At 47.1% G+C, this 25,729-nt stretch overlaps 1 pseudogene; it reads right to left on the reverse strand.

The window, feature by feature from the left end:
• Positions 1 to 601: 601 nt before the first annotated feature.
• On the reverse strand, positions 602 to 24,802 carry LOC138509657 (E3 ISG15--protein ligase HERC5 pseudogene; annotated as a pseudogene).
• Positions 24,803 to 25,729: the final 927 nt, after the last annotated feature.

The raw sequence follows: 25,729 nt of genomic DNA on the forward strand, positions 1-25,729 counted from the left end.
TCAGAGTCAGAAAACCTAACTTGACTGGCAGCAGCAATGCAGTTGTATCTAGCAATGTAACAACAATAATCATGTATGATAAGTGTTATTATGTTATTATGTGGCTAGACTGGCATTTTGGGGTGGCCGGTTTAGCCATTTCTTACTGTAGCATGACATTTGTAGTGGCCATCAATGTTTAAGCATTCCATGTTAAAGCAAACATGGTACTATGTTTGCTTTAGCATTGATGGCCAGTCAAAACATGCATCCTGGAGTCAGAAAACATAACCAGACTGGTTGCAGATGCAGCCTAGTCTAGCCACGAAACAACACGTATCAAGGATTATAAGTGTGGTTACATGGCTATACTAAACTGCATTGCTACAGCCATTCTAGCCATATCGTACTGTGACATGACATTTTGTACTTTCCATTTATGATAAAGCAAACATGATAAGTGTTACTACATGTCGAACATGTTTTCTTATTGTGGCATAGCATTTTGTATTGGCAGAGCCAGCTTGGGCATGTTTTCTTATGGTATAATTACTGGCATTATGCACAAAGCAAACATGAGTATGCTCTTATATGGGAATATTGCCATGTATAGGTGCAGCCATAAACAAAGAAGTGCAGTTTATTGTATCAGTATTTTACTATCAACTTCTGAGTAAAATGTATTAGACATCTTTTATAAAAAAAATACATATTTACAATTTACAAAATTAACCAATTCATTTAAAAAAGAAAAAAAATGTGTTGGTCTTCACTATGATCCACATTTAAACAAATCCTCTGTTGTAGCCAATAGCTAGCAGCAACTTTTCAGTGAGAACTTGTTTTGTGGAGTAAGGTGGGAGGATAAGGATTTGAAAGCAGGTTTGTGTCTGTGGAAGATGATCTTTGGTTAAAGCAGCACTCGAGGTAATGGTAATCTTCATACAGTCCATTCCAGAAACAGGAATGCTGTCACTTCCAACGACAAACAAGAGAAACTTTTTCTTTTCTGACAATGGCAGCTCATGGAAAACCTCCCAAAATATTCGAATAGTTGGATGGGTTGGAGATTGCTTAAAAATACCATCATACACTGCAAGCTTTTCAAATTTAATCCAGTCATATTCTGTTTTTCCAACCATGACACCCATCAGTTCCTGGGGCTGGAAATGTTCGAGCATAGATTTCTCGCAGACTTTGTAAAACCCCCTCTTGAATTCTTCAAAAGCGACATCCACCGACTTGTTGAAAACATAGTCGACATATTTATTCACATAGTCATGTTTGTTTGAGTTATCCACTGATAAAGTACTTCCATTTGGAATTAAATCTACCCTCTCGTTGTCCCACGATGCGATAAAACAAATGTCCAAATTGTCCACAATATCATCGTGCTCATAGTCTAGAACAGACTGCAAACTCCTTCCCATGACAGGGTCCAGTTCTGCCAGGTCTTCCAGAGTGGGCTGCTGGTCTAGAAGTTTTTTGAAGAAGGCCAGTGGAAATGGAAGATGCATGCTGGGGCAGTTGAGTATTGTCAGCCCGCACAGTATTCCGAAGACCAAGTACTTTTTCAGCTCACCAGAAGGTTTGGCTGGAAACCACAATGGGGAAAACTTTGCACACTGGACAAACATTCCGTACTCTGGTTGGAGAATTTCCTCAAATATATGTAAGAAAAGCACCCTTTTAGCACGCTCTGTGTCAAAGGGAAATGTACCATGGAATTGAACCAATAATGGGTTCCTAAGATAAAAGTCGGGTAATGTACTTAGTACTTGCAGAGTACCTTCAACCATATTATCAATGCTGACAGCGAGATGCAACCACTGAAGTGTGGGCGGGGGCAATGCGCTGCTTCTTTGCTTCCGGTTCGGCAACATCTGGATAAAGGCTTCAGGAATCAAATCATTTTGTTTGAAAGCCGTATTAATTTGAAACACATGACGCTTGGCAAGTAAGTTGAGGATAAAAGGAAACCGGCAAAATATTATGGGTCCATCAGACTCATTACAGAACTGTTGTTGTTGCAAACGATGCCATACGGCCACATCTTTATATAAGTTTACATCTTTGCCGATTTCATTGATGTAGAATTCTTCTATCGCCAATGGATAGTTCGCCTTCATGTTTACCTTGTACAACTTCTCCAGCATTTCTAAGACAGATGTTGTGTTGAGATTGTCCTGTTTGGTAGCAATTCCACTCGTAAGCTTGTTCACCACCGCCCTTTTAAGCATCAGGACATGTTTATTCAAGAGGGTGGATGAGGAAGACCACCATTTCTCCAAAATGTTCAATGAAGGCAGTCCGAGCTTGTTCACACCATTTGCAAATTCAGCAACAAGAGCGAAAGAGTCCTGGCCTTCGTGCATCAAGGAACATTCTGGAAGCAGGAGGAATATAACCAGGGCATCACAGTGATCAGGAAGCCGTGAAAGATTGGGAATAAGGGACTTCCTCAACCAGGAACCAATCTGATTTAAAACTGGTTCACAATTTGCAACTGATTTAAAAAAGAGGGAAGCTGTTGAAATGGCAACCTCTGGTATCACTGAAGGAGCTTTACGCCGTTTACCTCTGTGTTGCAAAAAACTGCCATTGACACAAGCCACGGATGAAAAAATCTGTTTCATTTCCTTTTTTGCTCTGCGCCAGTGATCAGAGCTCTCATACTTGAGCCACCTCTCTGGCATCTCAGCTTCAATAGTGGCGATTGTTCTGTTCGTAGCCCTGCCGTCATTCTTTTCGTCCAAGCTGAGCAAAACACTTTGGTTTCCTCCAGCGACAATCTTATAGCTTCTTTGTTGGATAACGTTTCCTTCGTGAATACCAATTTCTAGCAGGTCCATGGGTAGCGGTATTAACTGCTCACACATCTCTCCGTTTTCTGGCGCCCCTTCTCCTCTCGCGCCAAATAAATATACCATCCTCTGAGATGGAGCACAGGCAAGGGTGTGGTTCCTCCCACATGCCACCTGTGATACCCGCACCTTACACAGTCTTTCAACCAAACGAGGTAGGGGCTGGTTTATTGTGCTTTTGTGCCCAAGCTGTCCATGTCCTCCAGCACCGAAGGTGAACAGCAGCCTGCCCTTTGACAAAACAGCTGTGTGCTCTGCGCCACAGGCAACACACTCAACACTTTTGCACTGCAGAGCTTTCACCGGAGTCGGAAGGTGTCGGTTTTCAATGTCGCCAAGTCCCAGTTGGCCAGCACCATTATTTCCCCACGCATAGACAGTACCTGATAGAGAAAGGGCGATGTTGTGCGCACTTCCTGCCGTTATCTGCACCAAGGGGCTGCCTCTGAGGTGTTCCACCAGTAGCGGCGTGCTCTGGCGGGGGGGTTGAAATGTGAGCCCCAGCTGGCCATGTGTATTCTGCCCCCAAGTGAAAAGCTCTCCGCCTTTTGAAAGTGCCAGGGAATGGTGGTCACCGCACGCAACTTGAATGATCTGCCTGTCGTGTAAACTGGTGACTGGACGAGGCGGGAGGCTGACGACTGGGTAATCACACTCAAAGAGTCTTCCATCGGCAGCGAGTAAAAGCATGAAGGACTCGCCACAGTGCAACGCCTCCACCCTCGCTTTTCTCAGCGTGACCAACTTGGGTTTTCTGCACGTTGTCTCTGAGGCCCCTGCGTTCTGTGTGCCACAGAGGGCCACGCTGCCATTGCTCAGCACCACGGCCAGGTGGCCCCGGCTGCAGCTCACCTGGCGGATGCCGCCCAGTTCCAAGGGGCACAGGCTCAGCTGGCAACTCTCCGCCGAGTACAACCAAAGCCTGGGAGAGGACTGCTTAGGGAGGGCAGTGGGTGCTGCTACTGTGCCGCGAGCCGGACCTCCTTTTCTAACTTTCCCCATCCTCGGCTTCTCCGCGGTGACTCCTAGTGAAGAATGTGCAACTCAGCAGGCGTCTTATAAACGCTGCCATCTGAGAGTTCGGTTTCTTTTCCCGGGGATGACGCCCGTCAGGCGATCTCGACACCCGCCTGTTCCAGAGGCGGCGGCCGCACAGAAAGAAGGGAAACCGAAACCGGTGCGCTGCAGGGAGCCGAGACGCGAAACCAGAGGAAACCCCAGCGCTCAGCAGAAGGGGGCGAGTTCATGAACATGTGTTTATACTGGCAATCCGGAATGGCAAACATTGCGGTGAAAGAAAGGCATGGTGAAAATGCGTTGGGAAATGCTCCTGTGCACTGTTGGTGATGTGAGGTGCCTACAATGCACTATTGGATTGTTTCATGTGTTACCTATAACATTCGAATGGAAACGCTCAGATTTGATAGCCAGATTTTCACACAAAGTGTGCAGTATAATGCACCGTTTTACCCAATTATTCAAAACATTTTCTCGGGTGGTCAGGGAAGGGGTGGGGTGTGTGGGGGTGGTGGGTTACTGGGGTTAGGAGAAGGGTAACCCCCAAACCTCTCTTGGTTTTGGCTCCCAAATTATGCTAGGTTGTTCTCGCTTATTTGTGGAAAATATGTACACCCCTTCAATTAAAATAATCACCAGGTGGCAGAGCATACTTGCCAACATTCTGTGACCAAAAAGATGTAGGATTTTTCAAGTTTCAAAAATAATTCCCATAAAAATGACATCACAGGAAATTACAAAACATACATTGTTGGCACCATTGAAACATTCTAAAATACACAATCCATCAAACAGCACAACATGGAAAGATGTTCAAATGTTAAAAATGTATAATTCCAAATGGTAAGTTAACACCAAATTCAATTACACAGAAGGTAATCACACAGGGGTGGTAGGGAACGTTTGCCCCTACTCTGTAGCAGCAGCCTTGGCAACACATATATATTCCTGCAGTGCAATTTGAACACAGAATGACATGGAGACTGATACCCCCTCAGTCTGATAGGCAGATGCTGTGTGATGGTGTTACGATCTGCCACTTGCCCTCAGTGGTGGTTCATCTAAGGGTTTTACCGGCAAGAGTGCAGGACAGAGTCACGTAGCTTTCAGGTCAGTGGATTGGTCTGAGCCCAATCAAAGTAGTCACCTACCAGCCTGCCTTAGAGTGACATAAATTACCTGCCACTGTAAACAGCAGTAGGATCTGTCACCCGAATCGGTAGATGGTAGGACTGTTTCAAAAGCAGTAGCCCACTGCCTAAATCTGTAGGGTTGGCAAGTATGCCAGTGGCTCAACTCGTCCAAAATGGGTTGCTCGATGTCCCTTCACCAATTATGGACGAGCCACCACTGGTGAGTAATTACCGTGTACATAGACATTAAACAACTTAAGCAACAGGACACCGAGATGCACATGATGTCAGTGTGGTGTGTCACCCCTCCTGGGAGCATGGTATCTCCCAGGGCTCGTGGCCATGTCACATGTCAGTGACCATGTGACCAAAACAATAAAAGGGACGAGCCAGTTCCGGCTCCTCAGTCGCTCCAACCTGACTCCTGCCTGCTGTGTGTGTCCTTGTCTGCAGCGCGATGTGTAGTAGGCAGAGGGCCTGCTTCTGCAGGGACCTCCACCCTGACAGTGCCCCTGCTGGGCAATGCTGTCTGTGATCCCCCTATGTAAGCAGAGCCCCTGCTGGGCAACTCTGCATGGAGGTGCCGGTGCCCCTGCTGTGCAACTCCGTCGCCATGGAAGAGCCCTTGTACTCACAGGCTGACAGGGTGCCCCCTGTGCCGCGATGTCAGCTGGGTGCCCCCAGCAAGTCCCCGGGCTGGCCTTGGGCCAGCCCATAACTGGGCAGGCCTACGTGTCTGCTGGGTGCCCCCAGCGATGGATGGACTGGCCTGCGTGACCGCAGGTCCAGTCGCAACAGTCAGGATAAGCAGAGCTGGGATGTTATTATGGGGAGGGGTAGAACAACATTGTCTGGACTCATAACTGCTGGGCAACTATTGAAAGCACATGGCGAAAGGGGTCTTGCTGGAGAAACAAATAAAATAATAAAACAACAGTTTACTTTAACAAGAGGCAAACAGACTGGTGTTTAAGCTGCAACACATCCAATCATTGAAAAGGAATATTTCAAAATAACAACTGCGTGTAGTAGGGGCCCTCCTACATGGTCTCGCTAAGATATTCACACTTTCCAGACACATATTTCCCTCTCACGTTGTAGATGGGATGGAAACACAAGTGCAAAGTGGCCTTGATGAGTTTCCATTAGAAACTGACGTCTACCAGCATACAGCTAAGTTCTTCACGCCTGCCCCACTACTCGAAATGCAAATGAAGGTGACACCCAAAGCTATCACCTGCCATGTGACTAGTAATGCAAGGCTGGTGGCTATCTTGCAACGGGGACAGGTCTACTAAACAAAATGTATAAGCACCTGACAAATACTCCCTATTGGTTAAAATTTGCATATTCTTTCTTTCAAACAGACAGGCAGTGCTGCACTAAATAAAAGGAAAAGAGCATTGCTCGTCTGAGGGGCTGATATGCAATAGGCCGAAGACTACCTACATACCTATACACACCCCCATCTGTAGCCCAAGGCTACCAATGCCAACACTGAACCTGCATATACTTTATCCATCGGAAGATGTACCGAAGACAGCTTTTATACTGTGGCACACAGCCCCATTGGAAAGCCCCTAGTGGGGACACCATATTCTAGGACTGGGCTTGCCTTCTACTATCATCCCTCCTCTCAGCAATACTGCATCACCCACCAAGAGTACAGTTTTGTTTTGTCATGTGATATAGGTTCTCATAAGATGAGCATGACTAAAGTTATCAAAATGGTTCTCATATGTCATAACATGCTTAAATCAGCACAAGGATAATGTCCTTTGAAAGTCCACATTCTGAAGATTACAGTCATGTATTTGTTTTTTCTACTGGTTAAACAGTTATTCTAATGCCAAAAGGTACCTTGTTCAAATGTGTTTGTTTTAAAGATGTCCTGAATTTTGGGTAGTAACTGGGCCGGGCACAAAGAATAAACACAAGTCAAAGTCGGCTTCCTTTAAAATAAGCAGATTAGGGACTCTTCTGGCAATAAAAGTTCAGAACCCCTTGTATCTAACAACATTATACGAGACAGATGGCAGACCTCCCGTGCTTCAAATGATAATAATTATCCTTCTGGCTCTCCAGGGCTGGAAGGAAAGCACTCACATACATCTGGTATTATAATGTAAAGTACATTAGCACCCTGGCGAGGGGAGTCAGCCAATCTGGTGGTTAGGAATGCAGGCTTGAACTGGTGGTGAAAGCCTGTGTTCCATGCTGCCTGATGACCGGCTCCCCGTCGCCATTTTTCCTCCACCCTCGAGGCACCCCGTTCACAGAGCGAAAATACTGTAAATTAGCCCCATTGCAAAGGGACAGGTGCTTATGGCCTTATGTACCCGTACTGTTGGGGAGAAGTTGGACCCCCACCAGAGCTTCTGGGGGTTCCAGCTATGGGAGGCCCCAACACCTCCCATTTTGCCCAAAGAAATGCAGCAGAGTTCCAAGCAAGCAGCAACATGTTCCAAACTCCGTTTATTTCTGGGCAGCAAAAAAAACACAGAGGGCTTAGTGCACAGTGAAAATCCAGGCACCGTCTCCCCTGGGGCTGGCTTGCAAGCCAGCTTTGTAACACACTGCAGGCTGACATCACATAATTGGACCAGCTCCCAGAAACCTATCTCATCCTGAGATTGGCTGCTAAGTGATTGGTCACATAGAGTCCCCTTATAGGAAGCCTGATCATTGGACATTTGGACCTTGGTGTCAGTGGGATGTCTTGACTGCTCCTCTCTCATTACCTAATTCTAAAATTGTTGCATTGTGAATTTGTTCCCATTAGTTTTAGCTGAACAGGCTTTTCGCCCCTGGGCCCTCAGCGTTCATTGGCCAGAGCTGAGCCATTCTTGTTACAATTATGTGTGGGTCTTTCGAAAATGTCTTTCGTTCCCAGAGAAAAAACACTGGGCCCTCGGTGTTCTGCTCTGACTTACTCGTATTTGTGAAGAATTAAAAATGCTTGTCTGCCAGAGTTCACTGTCATTGAAAGAAAGGAATCTTATCTTACTGTAAGACCTTGAGCTGCTCCTGGGTTTGCGAGGCGCATTGTTGAAGTCAGCACGAATCCCCACTGAGGCTGGTGTTCAGTGAGACAAGTGTACTTGGCTGTAATTTTCCTGAAACATGGCTTTACACTGTGCCATTAGATTAGGTTAATTCATATGAGCATCTGCAAGCCTTTAAACAGGAATTCTTGTGTTTTGTAGATTCTGGTATTGCTGCATTGAGGCTAATGTAGGTTGCAGTGTTAGTGAAGTGGGTGTCTTTCAGCATATTTGTCACCCATGGGCGCACTGGGGCCTGGTGCAAAATGGAGTGCGCTCATTATTCTTCCTGCTGTTCTTTCTGTTGATGTGTCTGGGGTTAGGGGGCAGGAGTTTGATCTCGATTTTCCCTCTTCAGTACCATGGGCATCACAGGGGGAGTAGCATCCCGGGGGCCCACGTTAATTGCCCTTGCTTTGCTCGGGCCGTTAACTTGGGCCCCAAGCCTTTACCCCCAGGTGATACCCATGGACCGGGTACATAATGTCACAATATTGCACACTTTACTTCTTTCCAAGGTATGGCTGAATGTAAATGCTAGACATAAAGCTGCGTGGGAACGCAACGCCATAGGTGTGGTCTACCCCAGGGCAGCCGGTTTGTGGCATCCTAGCAGTCTCCTTGACAACCTCTCATAAGCATTGGAGAAGCGCGCTCCTGCGCGTCCTCCATTGATTGTAAGCAGCATTGCCTACAGCAGGTAAGCGGCTGCCCAGCAAGCCGTGTTCTGACATTAACAAACCAGACATGCATTGATAACACATTTTTATTTAGTTACAGCTCGTAGAATTGTGTGCGTTTACACACTATAACTTCCCTTCTGGGAGGGCACAAGATTCGATTGTTTTTGTATGCATCATTGCCTGCCACAGGTAAGGGGCTGATCAGCATGACGTGTTCTGTAATTCACAAGTAATACACGCGTTCACAGCCGATTATTAATTGACTTTCAGCTTGTGAAATCGTGTGTGTTTGCACACCACGGGCCTCATTACGAGTTTGGAGGTAGCCATGCCCTTAAACTTTCCCCATTCAGGGAACCCGAACCCAGACCATCCCCATTCCCATTTGAGCCCCGATAGGGCTCAATGGGAATGGGGAGGGAACGGGCCCGTTGTTAGCTCCCTGTTCCCATCGCGGGACCCACAAAGGACGTTCGGTTTGACCAGACGTCCAGAGCGGGTCCCGCATGGGGACCTCGAAATAGGGTGGAATGGGTTTAACGGCACTGGCAGCTCTACCGGCGCCGTTAAACCCATTCCACCAGGGTAATGAGGCCCCACATCTTTCCTTCTGTGAAAGAATTGGAATCGAACGCTTTTGTCCAACCACTTAGGTACTTTTATTTTTACATTTGCACTACCAAATGCCTTCAGTTATACTGTTTGTACACTAACAGGATATTGAGCCTCATTAGAAGTTTGGCGGTAGCCTTGCTGGTAAAACTGGAAGGCTGCCGCCAAACTTCTGAAAATTTCCGGTGCCCACGAATGGGCAATAACCGGGTCATTACGGCCCTGCCGGACCCGGTAATTGCCCATTTGCGGGTGCCGGAAAAAAGATGCTCCCCATTCCCATTCGGAATGGGAATGGGGAGATCGGATGCACCGGCACCGTTTACAACGGTGCCGGTACATCCGACATGCTCTGCTTGCGGCGCCTTTCTGCCCGCTAGGTCCGACATTGCAAGCAGAAAGGCACCCGTGAGCACAACTCGTAATTTGCCGGTCTGGGAACTACGGTACCGGCATGCTTACCGGTACCGTAGTTCCCGGACTGGCAAACTTATAATGAGGCCCATTGTGCTTTTGTTTCTTTTCCCTTTTTGATCACCATGTTTGACTTTGGTATGTATCATTACATTTTATATTGAATATTGTGCTCTCATGTCATATGCTCACCTATCTGTATGAATTTGTGCAATTGTATTTGGTTTATTGAAGAATGGGCCCCATTATAAGTGTTGTGGTAAGGCAACAACGTCGCCGGTAGTGCTACCGGCGCCGTTGTTACCTCGCCGCAACATTACGAGTTCTGCTTGCGGGGGCGCTCTGCACGCCTGGTCCGTCCAGACGTGCAGAGCGGGACCCGCGAGCAGTACCGGATGGTAGCAACGGCCCCGTTATTAACGGGACCGTTGTTACCATCCTCCCCATTCCCATTGAGCCCTATGGGAATGGGGACGTACCGGGTCCGGGTTCCGCGAATGGGAATTACTGGGCCCGCAACGTTCTGAATGGCCCGGTAATTCCCATTTTTCAGGACCCAGACCCGTGTTTGGGGGTAGAAACGGCATGGCTACCTCCAAACTCGTAATGAGGCCCAATGTGTAGGGCTCCGCCCTGATGAAGGAGCTTGGTCTCTGAAATGCATTGGCTTTAGAGCTCTACCCTAAAAGAAATCTGCACAACTAATGTACCACAGGCTATTGCTGCCACACAAGACCCAACTGGTGGAGTGAAGCACGCAAGAGATAGCACGACTATCACAGCTGACAAAGTAGACAATGGGGCACATCACCAGAGCTTTGTGGAAGTATCTAATCCCACTGCTCTGGATCCTTTAATACCTTCCATTGCTCCACTCAATCCGAAACGAGGGGTAAAATATTTAAATAGGCCGGAGGTGGTGAGGCTGCTGGATAACATAATACTACAGATTTTGATTTTATTGAGCAGATTGATGTGGGTGGAAGGTGACACTACTGTACTGTTGTCTTCTGGATACTGTTGCCCTAATACGCCTACATAAGTGTACCTTTGGTGCATTGTTGTGAAAAATGCACTAGAAAGCATAACATGTTCAGTGTAACCAAGAATATTACAATAGCACAAACACCAACGTGCAGTGTAACCAAAAATACTGTAACAGCACAAACACCAAAGAGCTTTGCAAATGTACAGGGATGGGAATGGTTGAAAGGTTTCTTGCCCCAACACTGTCAGGCCTCGAACTGAGGTTTAAAGATCCTCAGTTGGAACACTAGAGGCAATAATCATCTGTTCTCTCAAGAAGGGTCCCTGCCCTTACTCCTAAGGCACATGGGGCCTCATTACGAGTTTGCTGGTAAAACCGTGTTCATTACTGGCATGCCGGAATGAGCGGGTCCGTGCACGTATGAACCCGCCAATAGCGGGTGATTACGAGTGCGCGAGCACGTGCGTTCCCCCATGCCGGTAGTGGCAATACCGCCATGCCAGTAAAGGGCCTCCAAGCCCCCTATACCGGCATCGCGGGGCCCGCCCATTGCGCTACCGCCTCACACTAACCCGTAAATACCGGCACTGTAATACCGGCGTGGTATTACCGTGTTTGCAAGAAATGGACCCGGAAATTACGTCATCGCACAGGAACGGGAAATGGGCCGGCGGCCATCTTTAAAAACACAATCCATTGCAATCCTCTACAACCAACACTCTTCCCGTGTCGTCGTGTGTCAGGAGAGCATCACCATGTCCAAGGCCAGCAGGAAATCCACCCGGAGGAAGAGGAAGCAGCGGTTCTCGGACGCTGAGCTCACCATGCTCGCCAACACACTGGAAGAGCATGCGGACGTAATACGCTGCACAGACCTCAAGCATGCAGCCCAAACCCGCAAAAAAGAGGTCTGGCTCGAGTTAGCGCAGAGGGTGACAGCAGTGGGGTGCGCCCCAAGGAGTGTGCGCGACTGCCGGAAGCGGTGGGACGACCTCCGCCTCCGTGTCCGGAGGACCCTGTCCGAAAATCGGAGAGCCGCAAGGGCGACAGGCGGTGGGCCACACTCCCCAGTCCAATTGATGCCATGGGAGGAGACGGCAAGTCGCTTCATCAACACCGAAAGCATTGAGGGGATCGGAGATCAGGAGGTCGGGGCGGCAATCACCACAGAGGAAGGTGAGTGTACCATCACAACCACGTATCACGACACATGATGTGGCCCAACTGATGGGGAAGTTAGAGTGGGCAAGGCGATGCATCAACATACCCATAGATCAATCATCGTCACTTCCCGCACCACATGGACGCAGAGTGACGACCCCAATCCCAACAGAGGTGCCACATGACCCAACCATGCCCATGCACCCACCACACAGAGACCAAACTAATGCTACACCACCAGCCATGCATTGATCCCCCACATACCCCCTCAGTACACCCAAAGCAACAAACCAGAAATGAAATGATGGCTGAATGCATGGACACATCCCACCACAATACATCACAGCCGCCAATTGACCACATCACTGATGACCCGCATCTCTTCTATCCCCCAGGCACTGACGATGAAGGTAGACCAGTGGACAGGGGTGAGAGCACGTCCAGTGCACAAAAGGGGTCCAGGGACACCCCAACACAACCGTCCAAGGAGAAGTCATCTGCCAAAGCCAGCATGCCACGCAAGGCACCAACCCTGCAGGGAACACCTGCACCCACTGACCAACAACCAAAAACCACAACAGTGGTAGCCCTGCCGCAAGCCACCAAGGACGTTGTGTCCACAGAGGTGGAAGAGGAATCAGACATGATGCCTGGCACACCCACCCCAAGCCCAATTGCCAGCCCCCAACCTCTAGCAGAGTCTGAGTGCCTCGACAATCCGTGCCTGCATGATTCAGACCTCGGTGAATAAGACACTGCACTGTTCGAGGACAGTGCCCCGGAGGATGGCTCCGCGCAGCCGCCTACCACCACCCTGCAAGGCACGACTCTGCCCTCCTCCACTCTGCCCTCCTCCACTCCGCCCTCCTCCACTTTGCCCTCCTCCACTCTGCCCTCCTCCACTCTGCCCTCCTCCACCCTGCCAGCAACCTGCAGACCTGTGGACGTCACATCATTCGAGACCCGCCTGACAAGGGTCGAGGCCCGGCAGGAGTCCATGCTCCAGATCATGCAGCAGCAGGTAGAAGCAAGCAGAGAGGCCATGAGTGCCATCGTGAGGGCAATAGCAGCCAATACTGCAGCAGTGGAGGCATCCACGCGTGCCTTCCAGGAGTGCATGGGGACACTCACGGAGGCCATCCGTGCAGGTAACGCTCCAATGCAGCGGCCATACCTTGACACAGGCAGTCCATTGAGAATTGACACTTCCGCCACAACTACCCCTGCCACCTCGGCCCAATCCAGTCCGGTGCGTCACATGAGGAGGAGCGCACGACGGCCGGCCATGGCACCACCCAACACCAAGATGCAAAAGAAATGAATGCACGGACAATGACATTGTGGCAGGACACATTGTGGAAGGGAGCACTGTCCGATGCACACATGGGGGCACTTAGCATCTGTGTGGAGGGAGAGGGATTTTACTTGGGTGTTTGGAGGGTTTGTGGGGTGGGAGGGGGGGTTCACTGGGGTGTTTGGAGGGGAATGTTAATATTATCACGTGTATGTGAATAATACACCCGTTGTTTGCAAGCAATTCAATGGCTGGACATTCTTAATTTTGTGCATGTACATTCAATGTGTGATAGCGTACGGTTGTGAACTGCTAAGTATACAAGTGTGCATGCCCACATGCAGCCAGTGTGTCACTGGAACATTCCATTGATGGTCCGTGCGTTTCAGATGTATACGTGGATTAGTGCTTGGCGTACAGCATGGCCATCCCGTGCATCATGTACTGGCAGGGGGGCTCCTTCGCCTCCGTCTCTATCCCCTTCATGGTCACCCGGCCCATGCATGTCTATGTCAGTTGGCAGTGGTACATTCCTCCGGACGCACATGTTGTGCAGCATGACACAGGCCATGGTGATATTTGCCACCCCCTCAGGCCTATATAGGAGTGCACCACCAGAACTGCATTGGCATCGTAACCGCGCTTTCACAGGCCAAAGGTATGCTCAGGCAGAACACGGGTACGAGTGTGCACGCGATTGTACTCCTATCCATGCCAGTTCAGCGGTTACGCATTGGGGTAAGTAGCCACGGCCTGAAGGTATATCCTCCATCACCTGCAGGCAGATTTGAATAGGTGTGTGTCACTCTGACTTGCCAACTTTCAGGGCACTCAGTCATGGCGGCAGTTATTTGCTGTGGGCATGCACATGTCCCTGTACGTATACGCAATAGTCACATAGATGCTATGGATACTGTAATGAGGTGTGGGACACTGGATGTGGTTTGATAGATGATGCAGGGTGTAAACATGCATGCTGAGGCAGATGTGCTGTGTTAGTGCGGCAATGTTTGGCCTCCAATTCATGATGTGTATTCTATGCATGCTCACAATTATGCATGCTCACACTGGCCACATTGCCAGGGTTACCATCCTGTTCAGTCCTGCATTGCTTGACATTGCCATGGTGGCCTGGTTGTGGCTCTTACTTGTCGTCATCCATATGCATAGTTTGACATTTGTGGCCCAGTGATGTGTCGGGTTCGGTTTGGCTAGTTCAGGTCTGGAGTGTTTGGCTCGGCATGCACTCTCCACTCACTGGCTACTGCCACCCAGGTGCACTATTCCCCCCCTTGCCACCCAGGTGCAGTAGCCCCCCCCTTCTGCAACTGCACTGATCAGGTCCCCACAGCACAGCCATGGGACAGTTGTGCAACTCACCAGGCTGCCAGGCACGTGGTCCAGCATGCGTGAGAGTAGTGGTTGTGAAATGCCATGCAGCTGGTCCACTGTGTGTTGGTAGGTGCCTGGGGCCAGGAAGTGTTGCACAGTAACCCCCTTTATTGGTGGGGGGATGGCAGTGCGTATCTCGATGTGGCTGGCAATGTCATTCTGTGTTATGTCCACTATGGTGGTGATGGTGTCACGGTCCAACCGGTCCAGGGTGTGCGTCTGCTCAGGGGTTGGTTTACATGGGCTGGGTCTGGTGCAAGGGATTGGTGGCTGCCTACGTGGCACTGGTGGCTGCGCTGGTGGTGATTGCTGGCCATGTCTCGCCCTCCTTCTCCTCCTGCGTCTCCTCTGTGCTGCCTGTTGTTGCTGCTGTGGTTGTATCACTATGGGCGGGTCCTCCTGCACCATGTTTGATGGTGCTAGTGGTGGCATTTTGGTGTGGGAAGGGGTGTGGTGTTTCATTGTGCGCCTTTTGTGATGGCTAACTCTGCATTGGCTACGCCGGGGGGGGGGGTTGCGGTGTGTGGTGTGCTCAGTTCATACTGGCACAGCCTCCTTTGACTCCACCTGTGGGGATTGTGTGCACCTGTGGCAGCTGCCTTGTATCTTGGTTGCTGTTTACGGGTGGTCCGCGATGCCTGTTTTTCCGGCATCATGCAGCCCGTTATTACCGTGTTCGCAATGCCGGTATTTGCATGTTTGCGTGGGTTGTGATTGCCCCCTATTACCGGCATGCCGGTATTTACTACCTGAGGAGGCGCGTGTACGCGCCTGTGCCGCTATTAGCGGCACCGTAAATAACGGTGCGGTTAATACCGGGTTTGTTGGTCAGAATGCTACGGAACGTTAAATGATGCCGGTATTTACATACCGGCATCATTTTTCCCTTACCGGCATAACTCGTAATGAGGCCCATTATCTTTCTTTGCCAGGAAACCTGGTTAATTGATGTAGTACATGTTGAAGGCTTTGTAATCCACCAAATTCTGGCAGGAAAGGGTACGGTGGCATGATAATTGGGGTTAGGCAATATATTGATTTGATACCCCTTCCCACTAGCACCAATAGCAGTAACATTATGGCAGTCGAAATTAAACTGCAAGGCAAGGCCGTAAAGGGAAAACATCTGTTGATCAATGTATATAGCCCACCAGGGGGGCTTGATACTCAAGACATTTTTACAAGTATCAACGAGGTGTGTGTTGATTGGCTTGGAAGTGTGGATCATGACAGGATTCTCCTGGGAGGAGATTTGAATGAGTACTGCCTTGACAAATCACCTTTCCACCCTTATGCTAACATCCGCCCTGAATCCAGGCTATTACAGCAAAAGGGGAATGCACAGAGCTGCCTATGGGTTGACTCACTAAAGGAATGGGAACTAGTCCTGCTAAATGGACGTACCACTGGGAACACCCCGGGTGCATGGACCAGGAGGAATGTTCTAAGCAAGGCTACATTAGATTATTATTTTGGAAGTGAGGGCATTTTAGAGAGCATATTGGACCTAGAAATAGCCTGGGCTGAGCATAGTGACCATGCTACATTAAGCCTGACCCTATTGTTCCCAGTGAAAATAATCTTGGGCTCATGCATAAAGGACCTAATGCCGAGCCACTCGGGAAACCGTGGACAGGGGCCGGTATAGCCAAAGCCACTGCCACTTTAGAAGCAGTAGATCAGGATGAGTGGCAGAAATATCTTGCTCTTAGTGTGGATGAGATGGAGACTTGGACTGGTTCTCTGACCACTGGTGTGGCTTCTGTTGATCCCAGGAGGGTGATTGTGACAGAGAACACAAACAGGAGGCCATTTGATATCGTAATACGCAACTCCAAAAAAAACACGTGCAGAGAGATCAGATGGCTGAGAAAGAAATAACCCCCAGGTCATAAGCTCTGTGGTGAAATCAATAGGATTAAGAACACCTATCGACGCTGGCTTTACCACTGGAAAAGTTTGGCTCTGAATGTTCAGTGGCAGCACATGATTAGTGCCCTTGGTAGTGGAAACCCAAGATCAATATGGCAAATATTGCCTGCTGCCAAGGGGAAAAGGAAAAGCAGATTCTCAATCCCATTGGCGCAGCCACCTGGCTGCGTTTTGTTGATGCAAAGATGAACTTTCAGATGTTGCCCCCGTCCGCCAGTTATTCTGGAAATATGGCCGCTTGACATCTCCACACAGGCTATATCGGCAGCTATTAAGAATGCAAAGGCCTCTAGGGCACCAGGTCCCAATGGCTTGGCCAATGTTGTACTCAGGACTATTCCTGAGTGTTGGCTACCTTATTTGAAGACCCTATTTAACAAGGTCTGTAAAGAGCATACCATTCTGTTCACATGGAGGCAGTCGATGCTGGTACCTGTCTTCAAGAAAGGAGACAGGTTTTTGTCAGCAAACTATAGACTGCTCTCCATGTTGGACGTAACTGGAAAGCTGTTTACTGGATTTGTCTTGAAAGAACTTGAGTCCTGGCTCAAAGCTGACAAAATTATGTATGATTTTCAGACAGGTTTTCGACCAGCGTCTGCAAAAACCCATAAAATTCGACTTCTTTAGCGTCTCATACTTGAGGTGAAAAAAAAAGATGCTCCAGTTCTATATATTGCATTTTTTTATTTTAAATCAGCGTTTGATCTTGTCAACAGGGCTAGGCTCTGAGACAAAATGAAACTTCAAGGTTGTCCTTGGTTGCTCTTAGATATTACTCAGAAGCTTCATGAAGGGACAGGGGCAAGAATTAGGTTGGACAACAACGGTCGTCTATCTGCATCTGTACCTATAGGTAGCGGGAAAAGCAAGGCTGCATTTTGGCTCCCTTTTTATTTAACATGTATATCTCTGACCTTCCTGAGAGAATGCTTGATGCCGTTGGGTGCCCCCCTAAGATTGGTCAAACGCAAATTGCATGCATGTTATATGCAGATGAGCTTGTCATTTTTTACCACACTTTGAGAGGTTGCAGAGCAAGATTGAACGAACTGGCCAGATATGCTAAAGAAAATGATATCAATCTGCAAAAAAATAAGATTCTCCTAATAGCCGGAAAAAGGGTGAACAGGGTGAAACTGTATTCTTTCTTTGGTTGTGTAGAGTACGTGGATCAATATCCCAATCTCGGTTTAGAGATGAGTGCAGAGACCACCTACTCGCACATCATTGCAAACAAAAAGAGGAAGGCAGTACAACTGACAAACCTCTTCTATAGCTTTGCCGACAATCTGCAGGCTACTGCCTCGAAGGCATATTAATCCTCTATAGGCAGTGCTTCTGTCCTGTGATTTTGTACGGCCTTGAGGCGCTGACTATGAAGAATGTTAGATGGTTGGATTGCATACAGGGAGTATTCTGGAGGAAACTGCTAGGGCTGCGACCCTCAGTCCCAATGGAGACTTTACGCCTCAAGTTAGGCTTAACCTCATTGGGGAGAGGCAAGCTGAAAGAAAAAGGATGGAGCTATACCTGAAGGCAAAAATTACGCCCCAATGTTGCATCCTAGAAATGTTGAGGTCAAACTGGGGAAGATGTGATCGGTGTAGGGTACCCTCATTTGCCAATCTAGCATCAACCACGTTCCAGGCAATACACTGGTATCCAAACTGGCTCATTAAGGGCGGATACCAGTAGTTAAAAGGTTCCTTCAAATCACGACTTGTATGATTGGAATAAGAACTATGACCACCTTGCTACCTTAAAAAGCTTAAAGAGTGTCTCAAATGAGGACCACAGATATAAGTGCCCTCGACAGTATTTGGTACTAAGTCCTAGCCTAGAAATATGCTGGCTTCTATTGCGACATCGAATTAAGCAACTACCGATTTTAACTATTTTGGGCCTCAATTTAAAATTTCTGCCGAAAACAGGTCCTGTTGAATTTGTCAATGTAAGAATACCCTTGAAACTGCGAGGCACTTGTTCACTGAGTGTCCAAATGTGAGTACTGTATACATGTGTGCATGTGGGAACTTTATGCACACGTATATCAGTATCAAATGTAACGAATTTTGGACATATTGCGTGAACTGCCCTGCAGTTGCGATAAATATTGCATTACTTCAGGTTTAGCGCAACATAATTAAGATGTTGCCCACTGGAATGATAATATCATAGAATGCCTGCCTCTATAAGCAACTGTTGGTAAGCCGAAGTGAGTGCTCGGAACATACACTAGCTTGTACAACTGCTTACATGTGTAACCGAAATACAGTATTACATAATATGTAATTGCATATCACTGTAAAGTTTAGGTCCCTTATGATAGGAACTAGTGTCTTATACGAGAACAATGGTATTTATGTTTACAATGTTAGCCTGTTATAGTGCTGCTGCTGATTTGAAATGATTTTTAGGTCTATATTTACTGTGACTACTTTATTAATTCGATAAACTTGTTAAAAGTCAATTGACTAATAACAATAAAATAAAATTTTAAGATTTGGGATACCTGGATAGAGGGAGAAACGCCTGAAACGGGGGCACAACAGTAAATGTAGAAATATCTGGATTATGGATACCTGGTTATAGGGAGAAACACCCGAAATGGGGGCACAACAGTAAATGTAGAAATACCTTAATTGAGATACCTGAATAGAGGGAGAAACACCTGAAATGGGGGCACAACAGTAGATGTAGAAATATGGTGAATATAACTCTTATTTCTGTTACATTTGAATTGCCATTTATTATCTTTATGAGTTAATGTATGTACAAGTGTGAGGGACAGATTCCTTTTGTTAGAGTGCTTTCCTTTAGTTTATTTTGATAGGCAAGGAAAATCCTCTGTAGGTTTGGGATAGTGAGGGGCTTATCAAACCCTTATTTATTTAATTAAATGGCTTCTTGTGAAAAACCTTTACCGTGTTGTACGCCTCGCATTTCTGACCCCTCACAGTATCCAAACTAAGCACCAAGTAACATTTATCCCAATCCATTTATCTACACTGAACACATGTTAAATTGCCACATGCGTCTAACCTAGCCACACCATTGTTCTAATATGACTTGTGCAACGTAAACCTCTGCGCTACATTGGGATTTAAAACGTGCATTGCAACAAAACCCAGGGTATTTAAAAATGTTCAGGATAAACATTAGAAAACTACTGAAAGTAGAACAAAGTTATGTTTGTTGTACAGTGTAGCATTTTCAATGGAAGTGTCTTTTCTTACACAGGCTGGCTCCATATTGCAATGGTGCTGCTACATAGAGCTACGTTGTTGCTGAATTACCTGCCTACTGGAAGTGTATAGGATTTATTTGTTTTGTGCCTCTTCCTGATATTATTTTCTGTACATTGTTGGAATCCTCTAGATCTAATGCAGTCTGCTATATGAGCTACTGTTCATGTGTGTCTCACGTTTCTTGCAGTGGCCCACCAGATTTTAACACTAGGCAGAAACTGTTTTATCACTGCACACATAGCGAGTGTACGCTAGGCCTTATCATTTCCTGACACTGCACACCGTTTATGTGCACACAGCAGACTTTACCAGTGTAGGTCAATGCACACTGCTGGTAAGTCGCACACCCAGCCTACAAATTACACACTGCACAGAGGTTGAAAACACCCAGTTATAGCACTGCACAGCACTGAACACTGCTCAATGGTCACACAATGGGATAATACAATTGCTATCACCAGGCATAGACATGAAGTAACAGCCTGGAACAATTGTACAACAAGCTTCTAAGACATTTTAATGCACAGCACACTGCTGACCAGTTACACATTCAGCCTAGAGAGGCAATGCACACAGAGGGTGTACACCATCCCCGAGCGTTGCATGGCCCAGCACTCTGCTGATAGTTTGTGCGCTCAGCCCAGATACAGCTGCCAAATTCTGTGGCACACCAGATGTGGGCACTGCACACTGCTGCAATGCTGCTTACTCATCCGATGTACTGCACATGCATGCAGAACATCAGTGCAGTGTGGCTGCGCCAAAACTGCAACCTCTAGCCATTTTCAAGATCATATTAAAAGGGGTCATTTGATTGAATTGTGGATTGTAACTTTTTAAAGTATGCAGTAGAGTATAAAAGTTCAAACTTTGACCTGCTTCAAATAAGCGCATAACAAGGTATCCCTATCCTACCCAAAAATTTCTTAGCCCTCACACCTCCTTTATTATAATCCCATCACCTCTTCACCAATATACATCAGATTCCCCTTTAAATGTAGCCCTTGTGTCTGTTCAAATTGGGAATCTGATTTGGGGATGCAGAGGGAGGGCTGCATTTTTACTGGGCATCAATGTTAAAGCAAACATTATGTTTGCTTTAACATTGTTGCACAGTAAAAAATACCATGTCAGAGTCAGAAAACCTAACTTGACTGGCAGCAGCAATGCAGTCGTATCTGGCAATGTAACAACACTAATCATGTATGATAAGTGTTATTATGTTATTATGTGGCTAGACTGGCATTTTGGGGTGGCCGGTTTAGCCATTTCTTACTGTAGCATGACATTTGTAGTGGCCATCAATGTTTAAGCAATCCATGTTAAAGCAAACATGGTACTATGTTTGCTTTAGCATTGATGGCCAGTCAAAACATGCATCCCGGAGTCAGAAAACGTAACCAGACTGGTTGCAGATGCAGCCTAGTCTAGCCACAAAACAACACGTATCAAGGATTATAAGTGTGGTTACATGGCTCTACTCAACTGCATTGCTACAGCCATTCTAGCCATATCGTACTGTGACATGACATTTTGTACTTTCCATTTATGATAAAGCAAACATGATAAGTGTTACTACATGTCGAACATGTTTTCTTATTGTGGCATAGCATTTTGTATTGGCAGAGCCAGCTTGGGCATGTTTTCTTATGGTATAATTACTGGCATTATGCACAAAGCAAACATGAGTATGCTCTTATATGGGAATACTGCCATGTATAGGTGCAGCCATAAACAAAGAAGTGCAGTTTATTGTATCAGTATTTTACTATCCACTTCTGAGTAAAATATATAAGACATCTTTTAAAAAAAAGACATATTTACAATTTACAAAATTAACCAATTCATTTAAAAAAAAAAAATGTGTTGGTCTTCACTATGATCCACATTTAAACAAATCCTCTGTTGTAGCCAATAGCTAGCAGCAACTTTTCAGTGAGAACTTGCTTTGTGGAGTAAGGTGGGAGGATAAGGATTTGAAAGCAGGTTTGTGTTTGTGGAAGATGATCTTTGGTTAAAGCAGCACTCGAGGTAATGGTAATCTTCATACAGTCCATTCCAGAAACAGGAATGCTGTCACTTCCAACGACAAACAAGAGAAACTTTTTCTTTTCTGACAATGGCAGCTCATGAAAAACCTCCCAAAATATTCGAATAGTTGGATGGGTTGGAGATTGCTTAAAAATACCATCACACACTGCAAGCTTTTCAAATTTAATCCAGTCATATTCTGTTTTTCCAACCATGACACCCATCAGTTCCTGGGGCTGCAAATGTTCGAGCATAGATTTCTCGCAGACTTTGTAAAACCCCCTCTTGAATTCTTCAAAAGCGACATCCACCGACTTGTTGAAAACATAGTCGACATATTTATTCACATAGTCATGTTTGTTTGAGTTATCCACTGATAAAGTACTTCCATTCGGAATTAAATCTACCCTCTCTTTGTCCCACCATGCGATAAAAGACATTCCCAAATTGTCCACAATATCATTGTGCTCATAGTCTAGAACATACTGCAAACTCCTTCCCATGACAGGGTCCAGTTCTGCCAGGTCTTCCAGAGTGGGCTGCTGGTCTAGAAGTTTTTTGAAGAAGACCAGTGGAAATGGAAGATGCATGCTGGGGCAGTTGAGTATTGTCAGCCCGCACAGTATTCCGAAGACCAAGTACTTTTTCAGCTCAACAGAAGGTTTGGCTGGAAACCACAATGGGGAAAACTTTTCACACTGGACAAACATTCCATACTCTGGCTGGAGAATTTTCTCAAATATATGTAAGAAAAGCACCCTTTTACTACTCTCTTGGTTAAAGGGAAACATACCATAGAATTGAACCAATAATGGGTTCCTAAGATCAGAGTCAGCTACTGTACTTAGCACTTGCAGAGTATCTTCAACCATATAATCATTGCTGACAACGAGATGCAACCACTGAATATCATTGCTGACCACGAGATTCAACAACTGAAGAGTGGGCGGGGGCAATGCAATGCTTCTTTGCTTCCTGTTCGGAAACATCTGGATAAAGTCTTTAGGAATCAAAATCTTTTGTTTGAAAGCCGTATCAATTTGAAACACATGACGCTTGGCAAGTAAGTTGAGGATAAAAGGAAACCGGCAAAATATTATGGGTCCATCAGACTCATTACAGAACTGTTGTCGTTGCAAAAGATGCCATAAGCCCACATCTTCGTATAAGTTTACATCTTTGCCGATTTCATTGATGTAGAATTCTTCTATCGCCAATGGATAGTTTGCCTTCATGTTTACCTTGTACAACTTCTCCAGCATTTCTAAAACAGATTTTGTGTTGAGATTGTCCTGTTTGGTAGCAATTCCACTCGTAAGCTTGTTCACCACCGCCTTTTTAAGCATCAGGACATGTTTATGCAAGAGGATGGATGAAGAAGACCACCATTTCTCCAAAATGTTCAATGAAGGCCGTCCGAGCTTGTTCACACCATTTGCAAATTCAGCAACAAGAGCGAAAGAGTCCTGGCCTTCCTGCATCAAGGAACATTCTGGAAGCAGGAGGAATATAACCAGGGCATCACAGTGATCAGGAAGCTTTGAAAGCTCTGGAATAAGGGATTTCCTCAACCAGGAACCAATCTGATTTAAAACTGGTTCACAATTTGCAACTGATTTAAAAAAGAGGGAAGCTGTTGAAATGGCAACCATTGACACAAGCCATGGATGAAAAAATCTGTTTAATTTCCTTTTTTGCTCTGCCCCAGTGATCAGAGCTCTCGTACTTGAGCCACCTCTCTGGCATCTCTGCTTCAATAGTGGCGATTGTTCTGTTCGTAGCCCTGTCGTCATTCTTTTCGTCCAAGCTGAGCAAAACACTTTGGTTTCCTCCAGCGACAATCTTATAGCTTCTTTGTTGGATAACGTTTCCTTCATGAATACCAATTTCTGGCAGGTCCATGGGTAGCGGTATTAACTGCTCACACATCTCTCCGTTTTCTGGCGCCCCTTCTCCTCTCGCGCCAAATAAATATACCATCCTCTGAGATGGAGCACAGGCAAGGGTGTGGTTCCTCCCACATGCCACCTGTGATACCCGCACCTTACACAGTCTTTCAACCAAACGAGGTAGGGGATGGTTTATTGTGCTTTTGTGCCCAAGCTGTCCATGTCCCCCAGCACCGAAGGTGAACAGCCGCCCGCCCCTTGACAAAACAGCTGTGTGCTCTGCGCCACAGGCAACACACTCAACACTTTTGCACTGCAGAGCTTTCACCGCAGTCGGAAGGTGTCGGTTTTCAATGTCGCCAAGTCCCAGTTGGCCAGCGCCATTATTTCCCCACGCATAGACAGTACCTGATAGAGAAAGGGCGATGCTGTGCGCACTTCCTGCCGTTATCTGCGCCAAGGGGCTGCCTCTGAGGTGTTCCACCAGTAGCGGCGTGCTCTGGCGGGGGGGTTGAAATGTGAGCCCCAGCTGGCCATGTGTATTCTGCCCCCAAGTGAAAAGCTCTCCGCCTTTTGAAAGTGCCAGGGAATGGTGGTCACCGCACGCAACTTGAATGATCTGCCTGTCGTGTAAACTGGTGACTGGACGAGGCGGGAGGCTGACGACTGGGTAATCACACTCAAGGAGTCTTCCGTCGGCAGCGAGTAAAAGCATGAAGGACTCGCCACAGTGCAACGCCTCCACCCTCGCTTTTCTCAGCGTGACCAACTTGGGTTTTCTGCACGTTGTCTCTGAGGCCCCTGCGTTCTCTGTGCCACAGAGGGCCACGCTGCCATTGCTCAGCACCACGGCCAGGTGGCCCCGGCTGCAGCTCACCTGGCGGATGCCGCCCAGTTCCAAGGGGCACAGGCTCAGCTGGCAACTCTCCGCCGAGTACAACCAAAGCCTGGGAGAGGACTTCTTAGGGAGGGCAGTGGGTGCTGCCACTGTGCCGCGAGCCGGACCTCCTTTTCTAACTTTCCCCATCCTCGGCTTCTCCGCGGTGACTCCTAGTGCAGAATGTGCAACCCAGCAGGCGTCTTATAAACGCTGCCATCTGAGAGTTCGGTTTCTTTTCCCGGGGATGACGCCGTCAGGCGATCTCGACACGCGCCTGTTTCAGAGGCAGCGGCAGCACAGAAAGAAGGGAAACCGAAACCGAAACCGGTGCGCTGCAGGGAGCCGAGACACGAAACCAGAGGAAACCCCAGCGCTCAGCAGAAGGGGGCGAGTTCATGAACATGTGTTTATACTGGCAATCCGGAATGGCAAACATTGCGGTGAAAGAAAGGCATCATGAAAATGCGTTGGGAAATGCTCCTGTGCACTGTTGGTGATGTGAGGTGCCTACAATGCACTATTGGATTGTTTCATGTGTTACCTATAACATTCGAATGGAAACTCTCAGATTTGATAGCCAGATTTTCACACAAAGTGTGCAGTATAATGCACCGTTTTACCCAATTATTCAAAACATTTTCTCGGGTGGTCAGGGAAGGGGTGTGGTGTGTGAGGGTGGGGGGTGGGGGGGTTAGGAGAAGGGTAACCCCAAAACCTCTCTTGGTTTTGGCTCCCAAATTATGCTAGGCTGTTCACGCTTATTTGTGGAAAATATGTACACCCCTTCAATTAAAATAATCACCAGGCGGCAGAGCATACTTGCCAACATCCTGTGACCAAAAAGATGTAGGATTTTTCAAGTTTCAAAAATAATTCCCATAAAAATGACATCACAGGAAAATACAAAACATACATTGTTGGCACCATTGAAACATTCTAAAATACACAACCCATCAAACAGCACAACATGGAAAGATGTTCAAATGTTAAAAATGTATAATTCCAAATGGTAAGTTAACACCAAATTCAATTACACAGAAGGTAATCACACAGAGGTGGTAGGGAACGTTTGCCCCTACTCTGTAGCAGCAGCCTGGGCAACACATATATATTCCTGCAGTGCAATTTGAACACAGAATGACATGGAGACTGATACCCCCTCAGT

This window comes from Ambystoma mexicanum, chromosome 1p (genome assembly GCF_040938575.1).
Source record: "Ambystoma mexicanum isolate Mex_15411 chromosome 1p, UKY_AmexF1_1, whole genome shotgun sequence".
NCBI lineage: Eukaryota > Metazoa > Chordata > Amphibia > Caudata > Ambystomatidae > Ambystoma > Ambystoma mexicanum.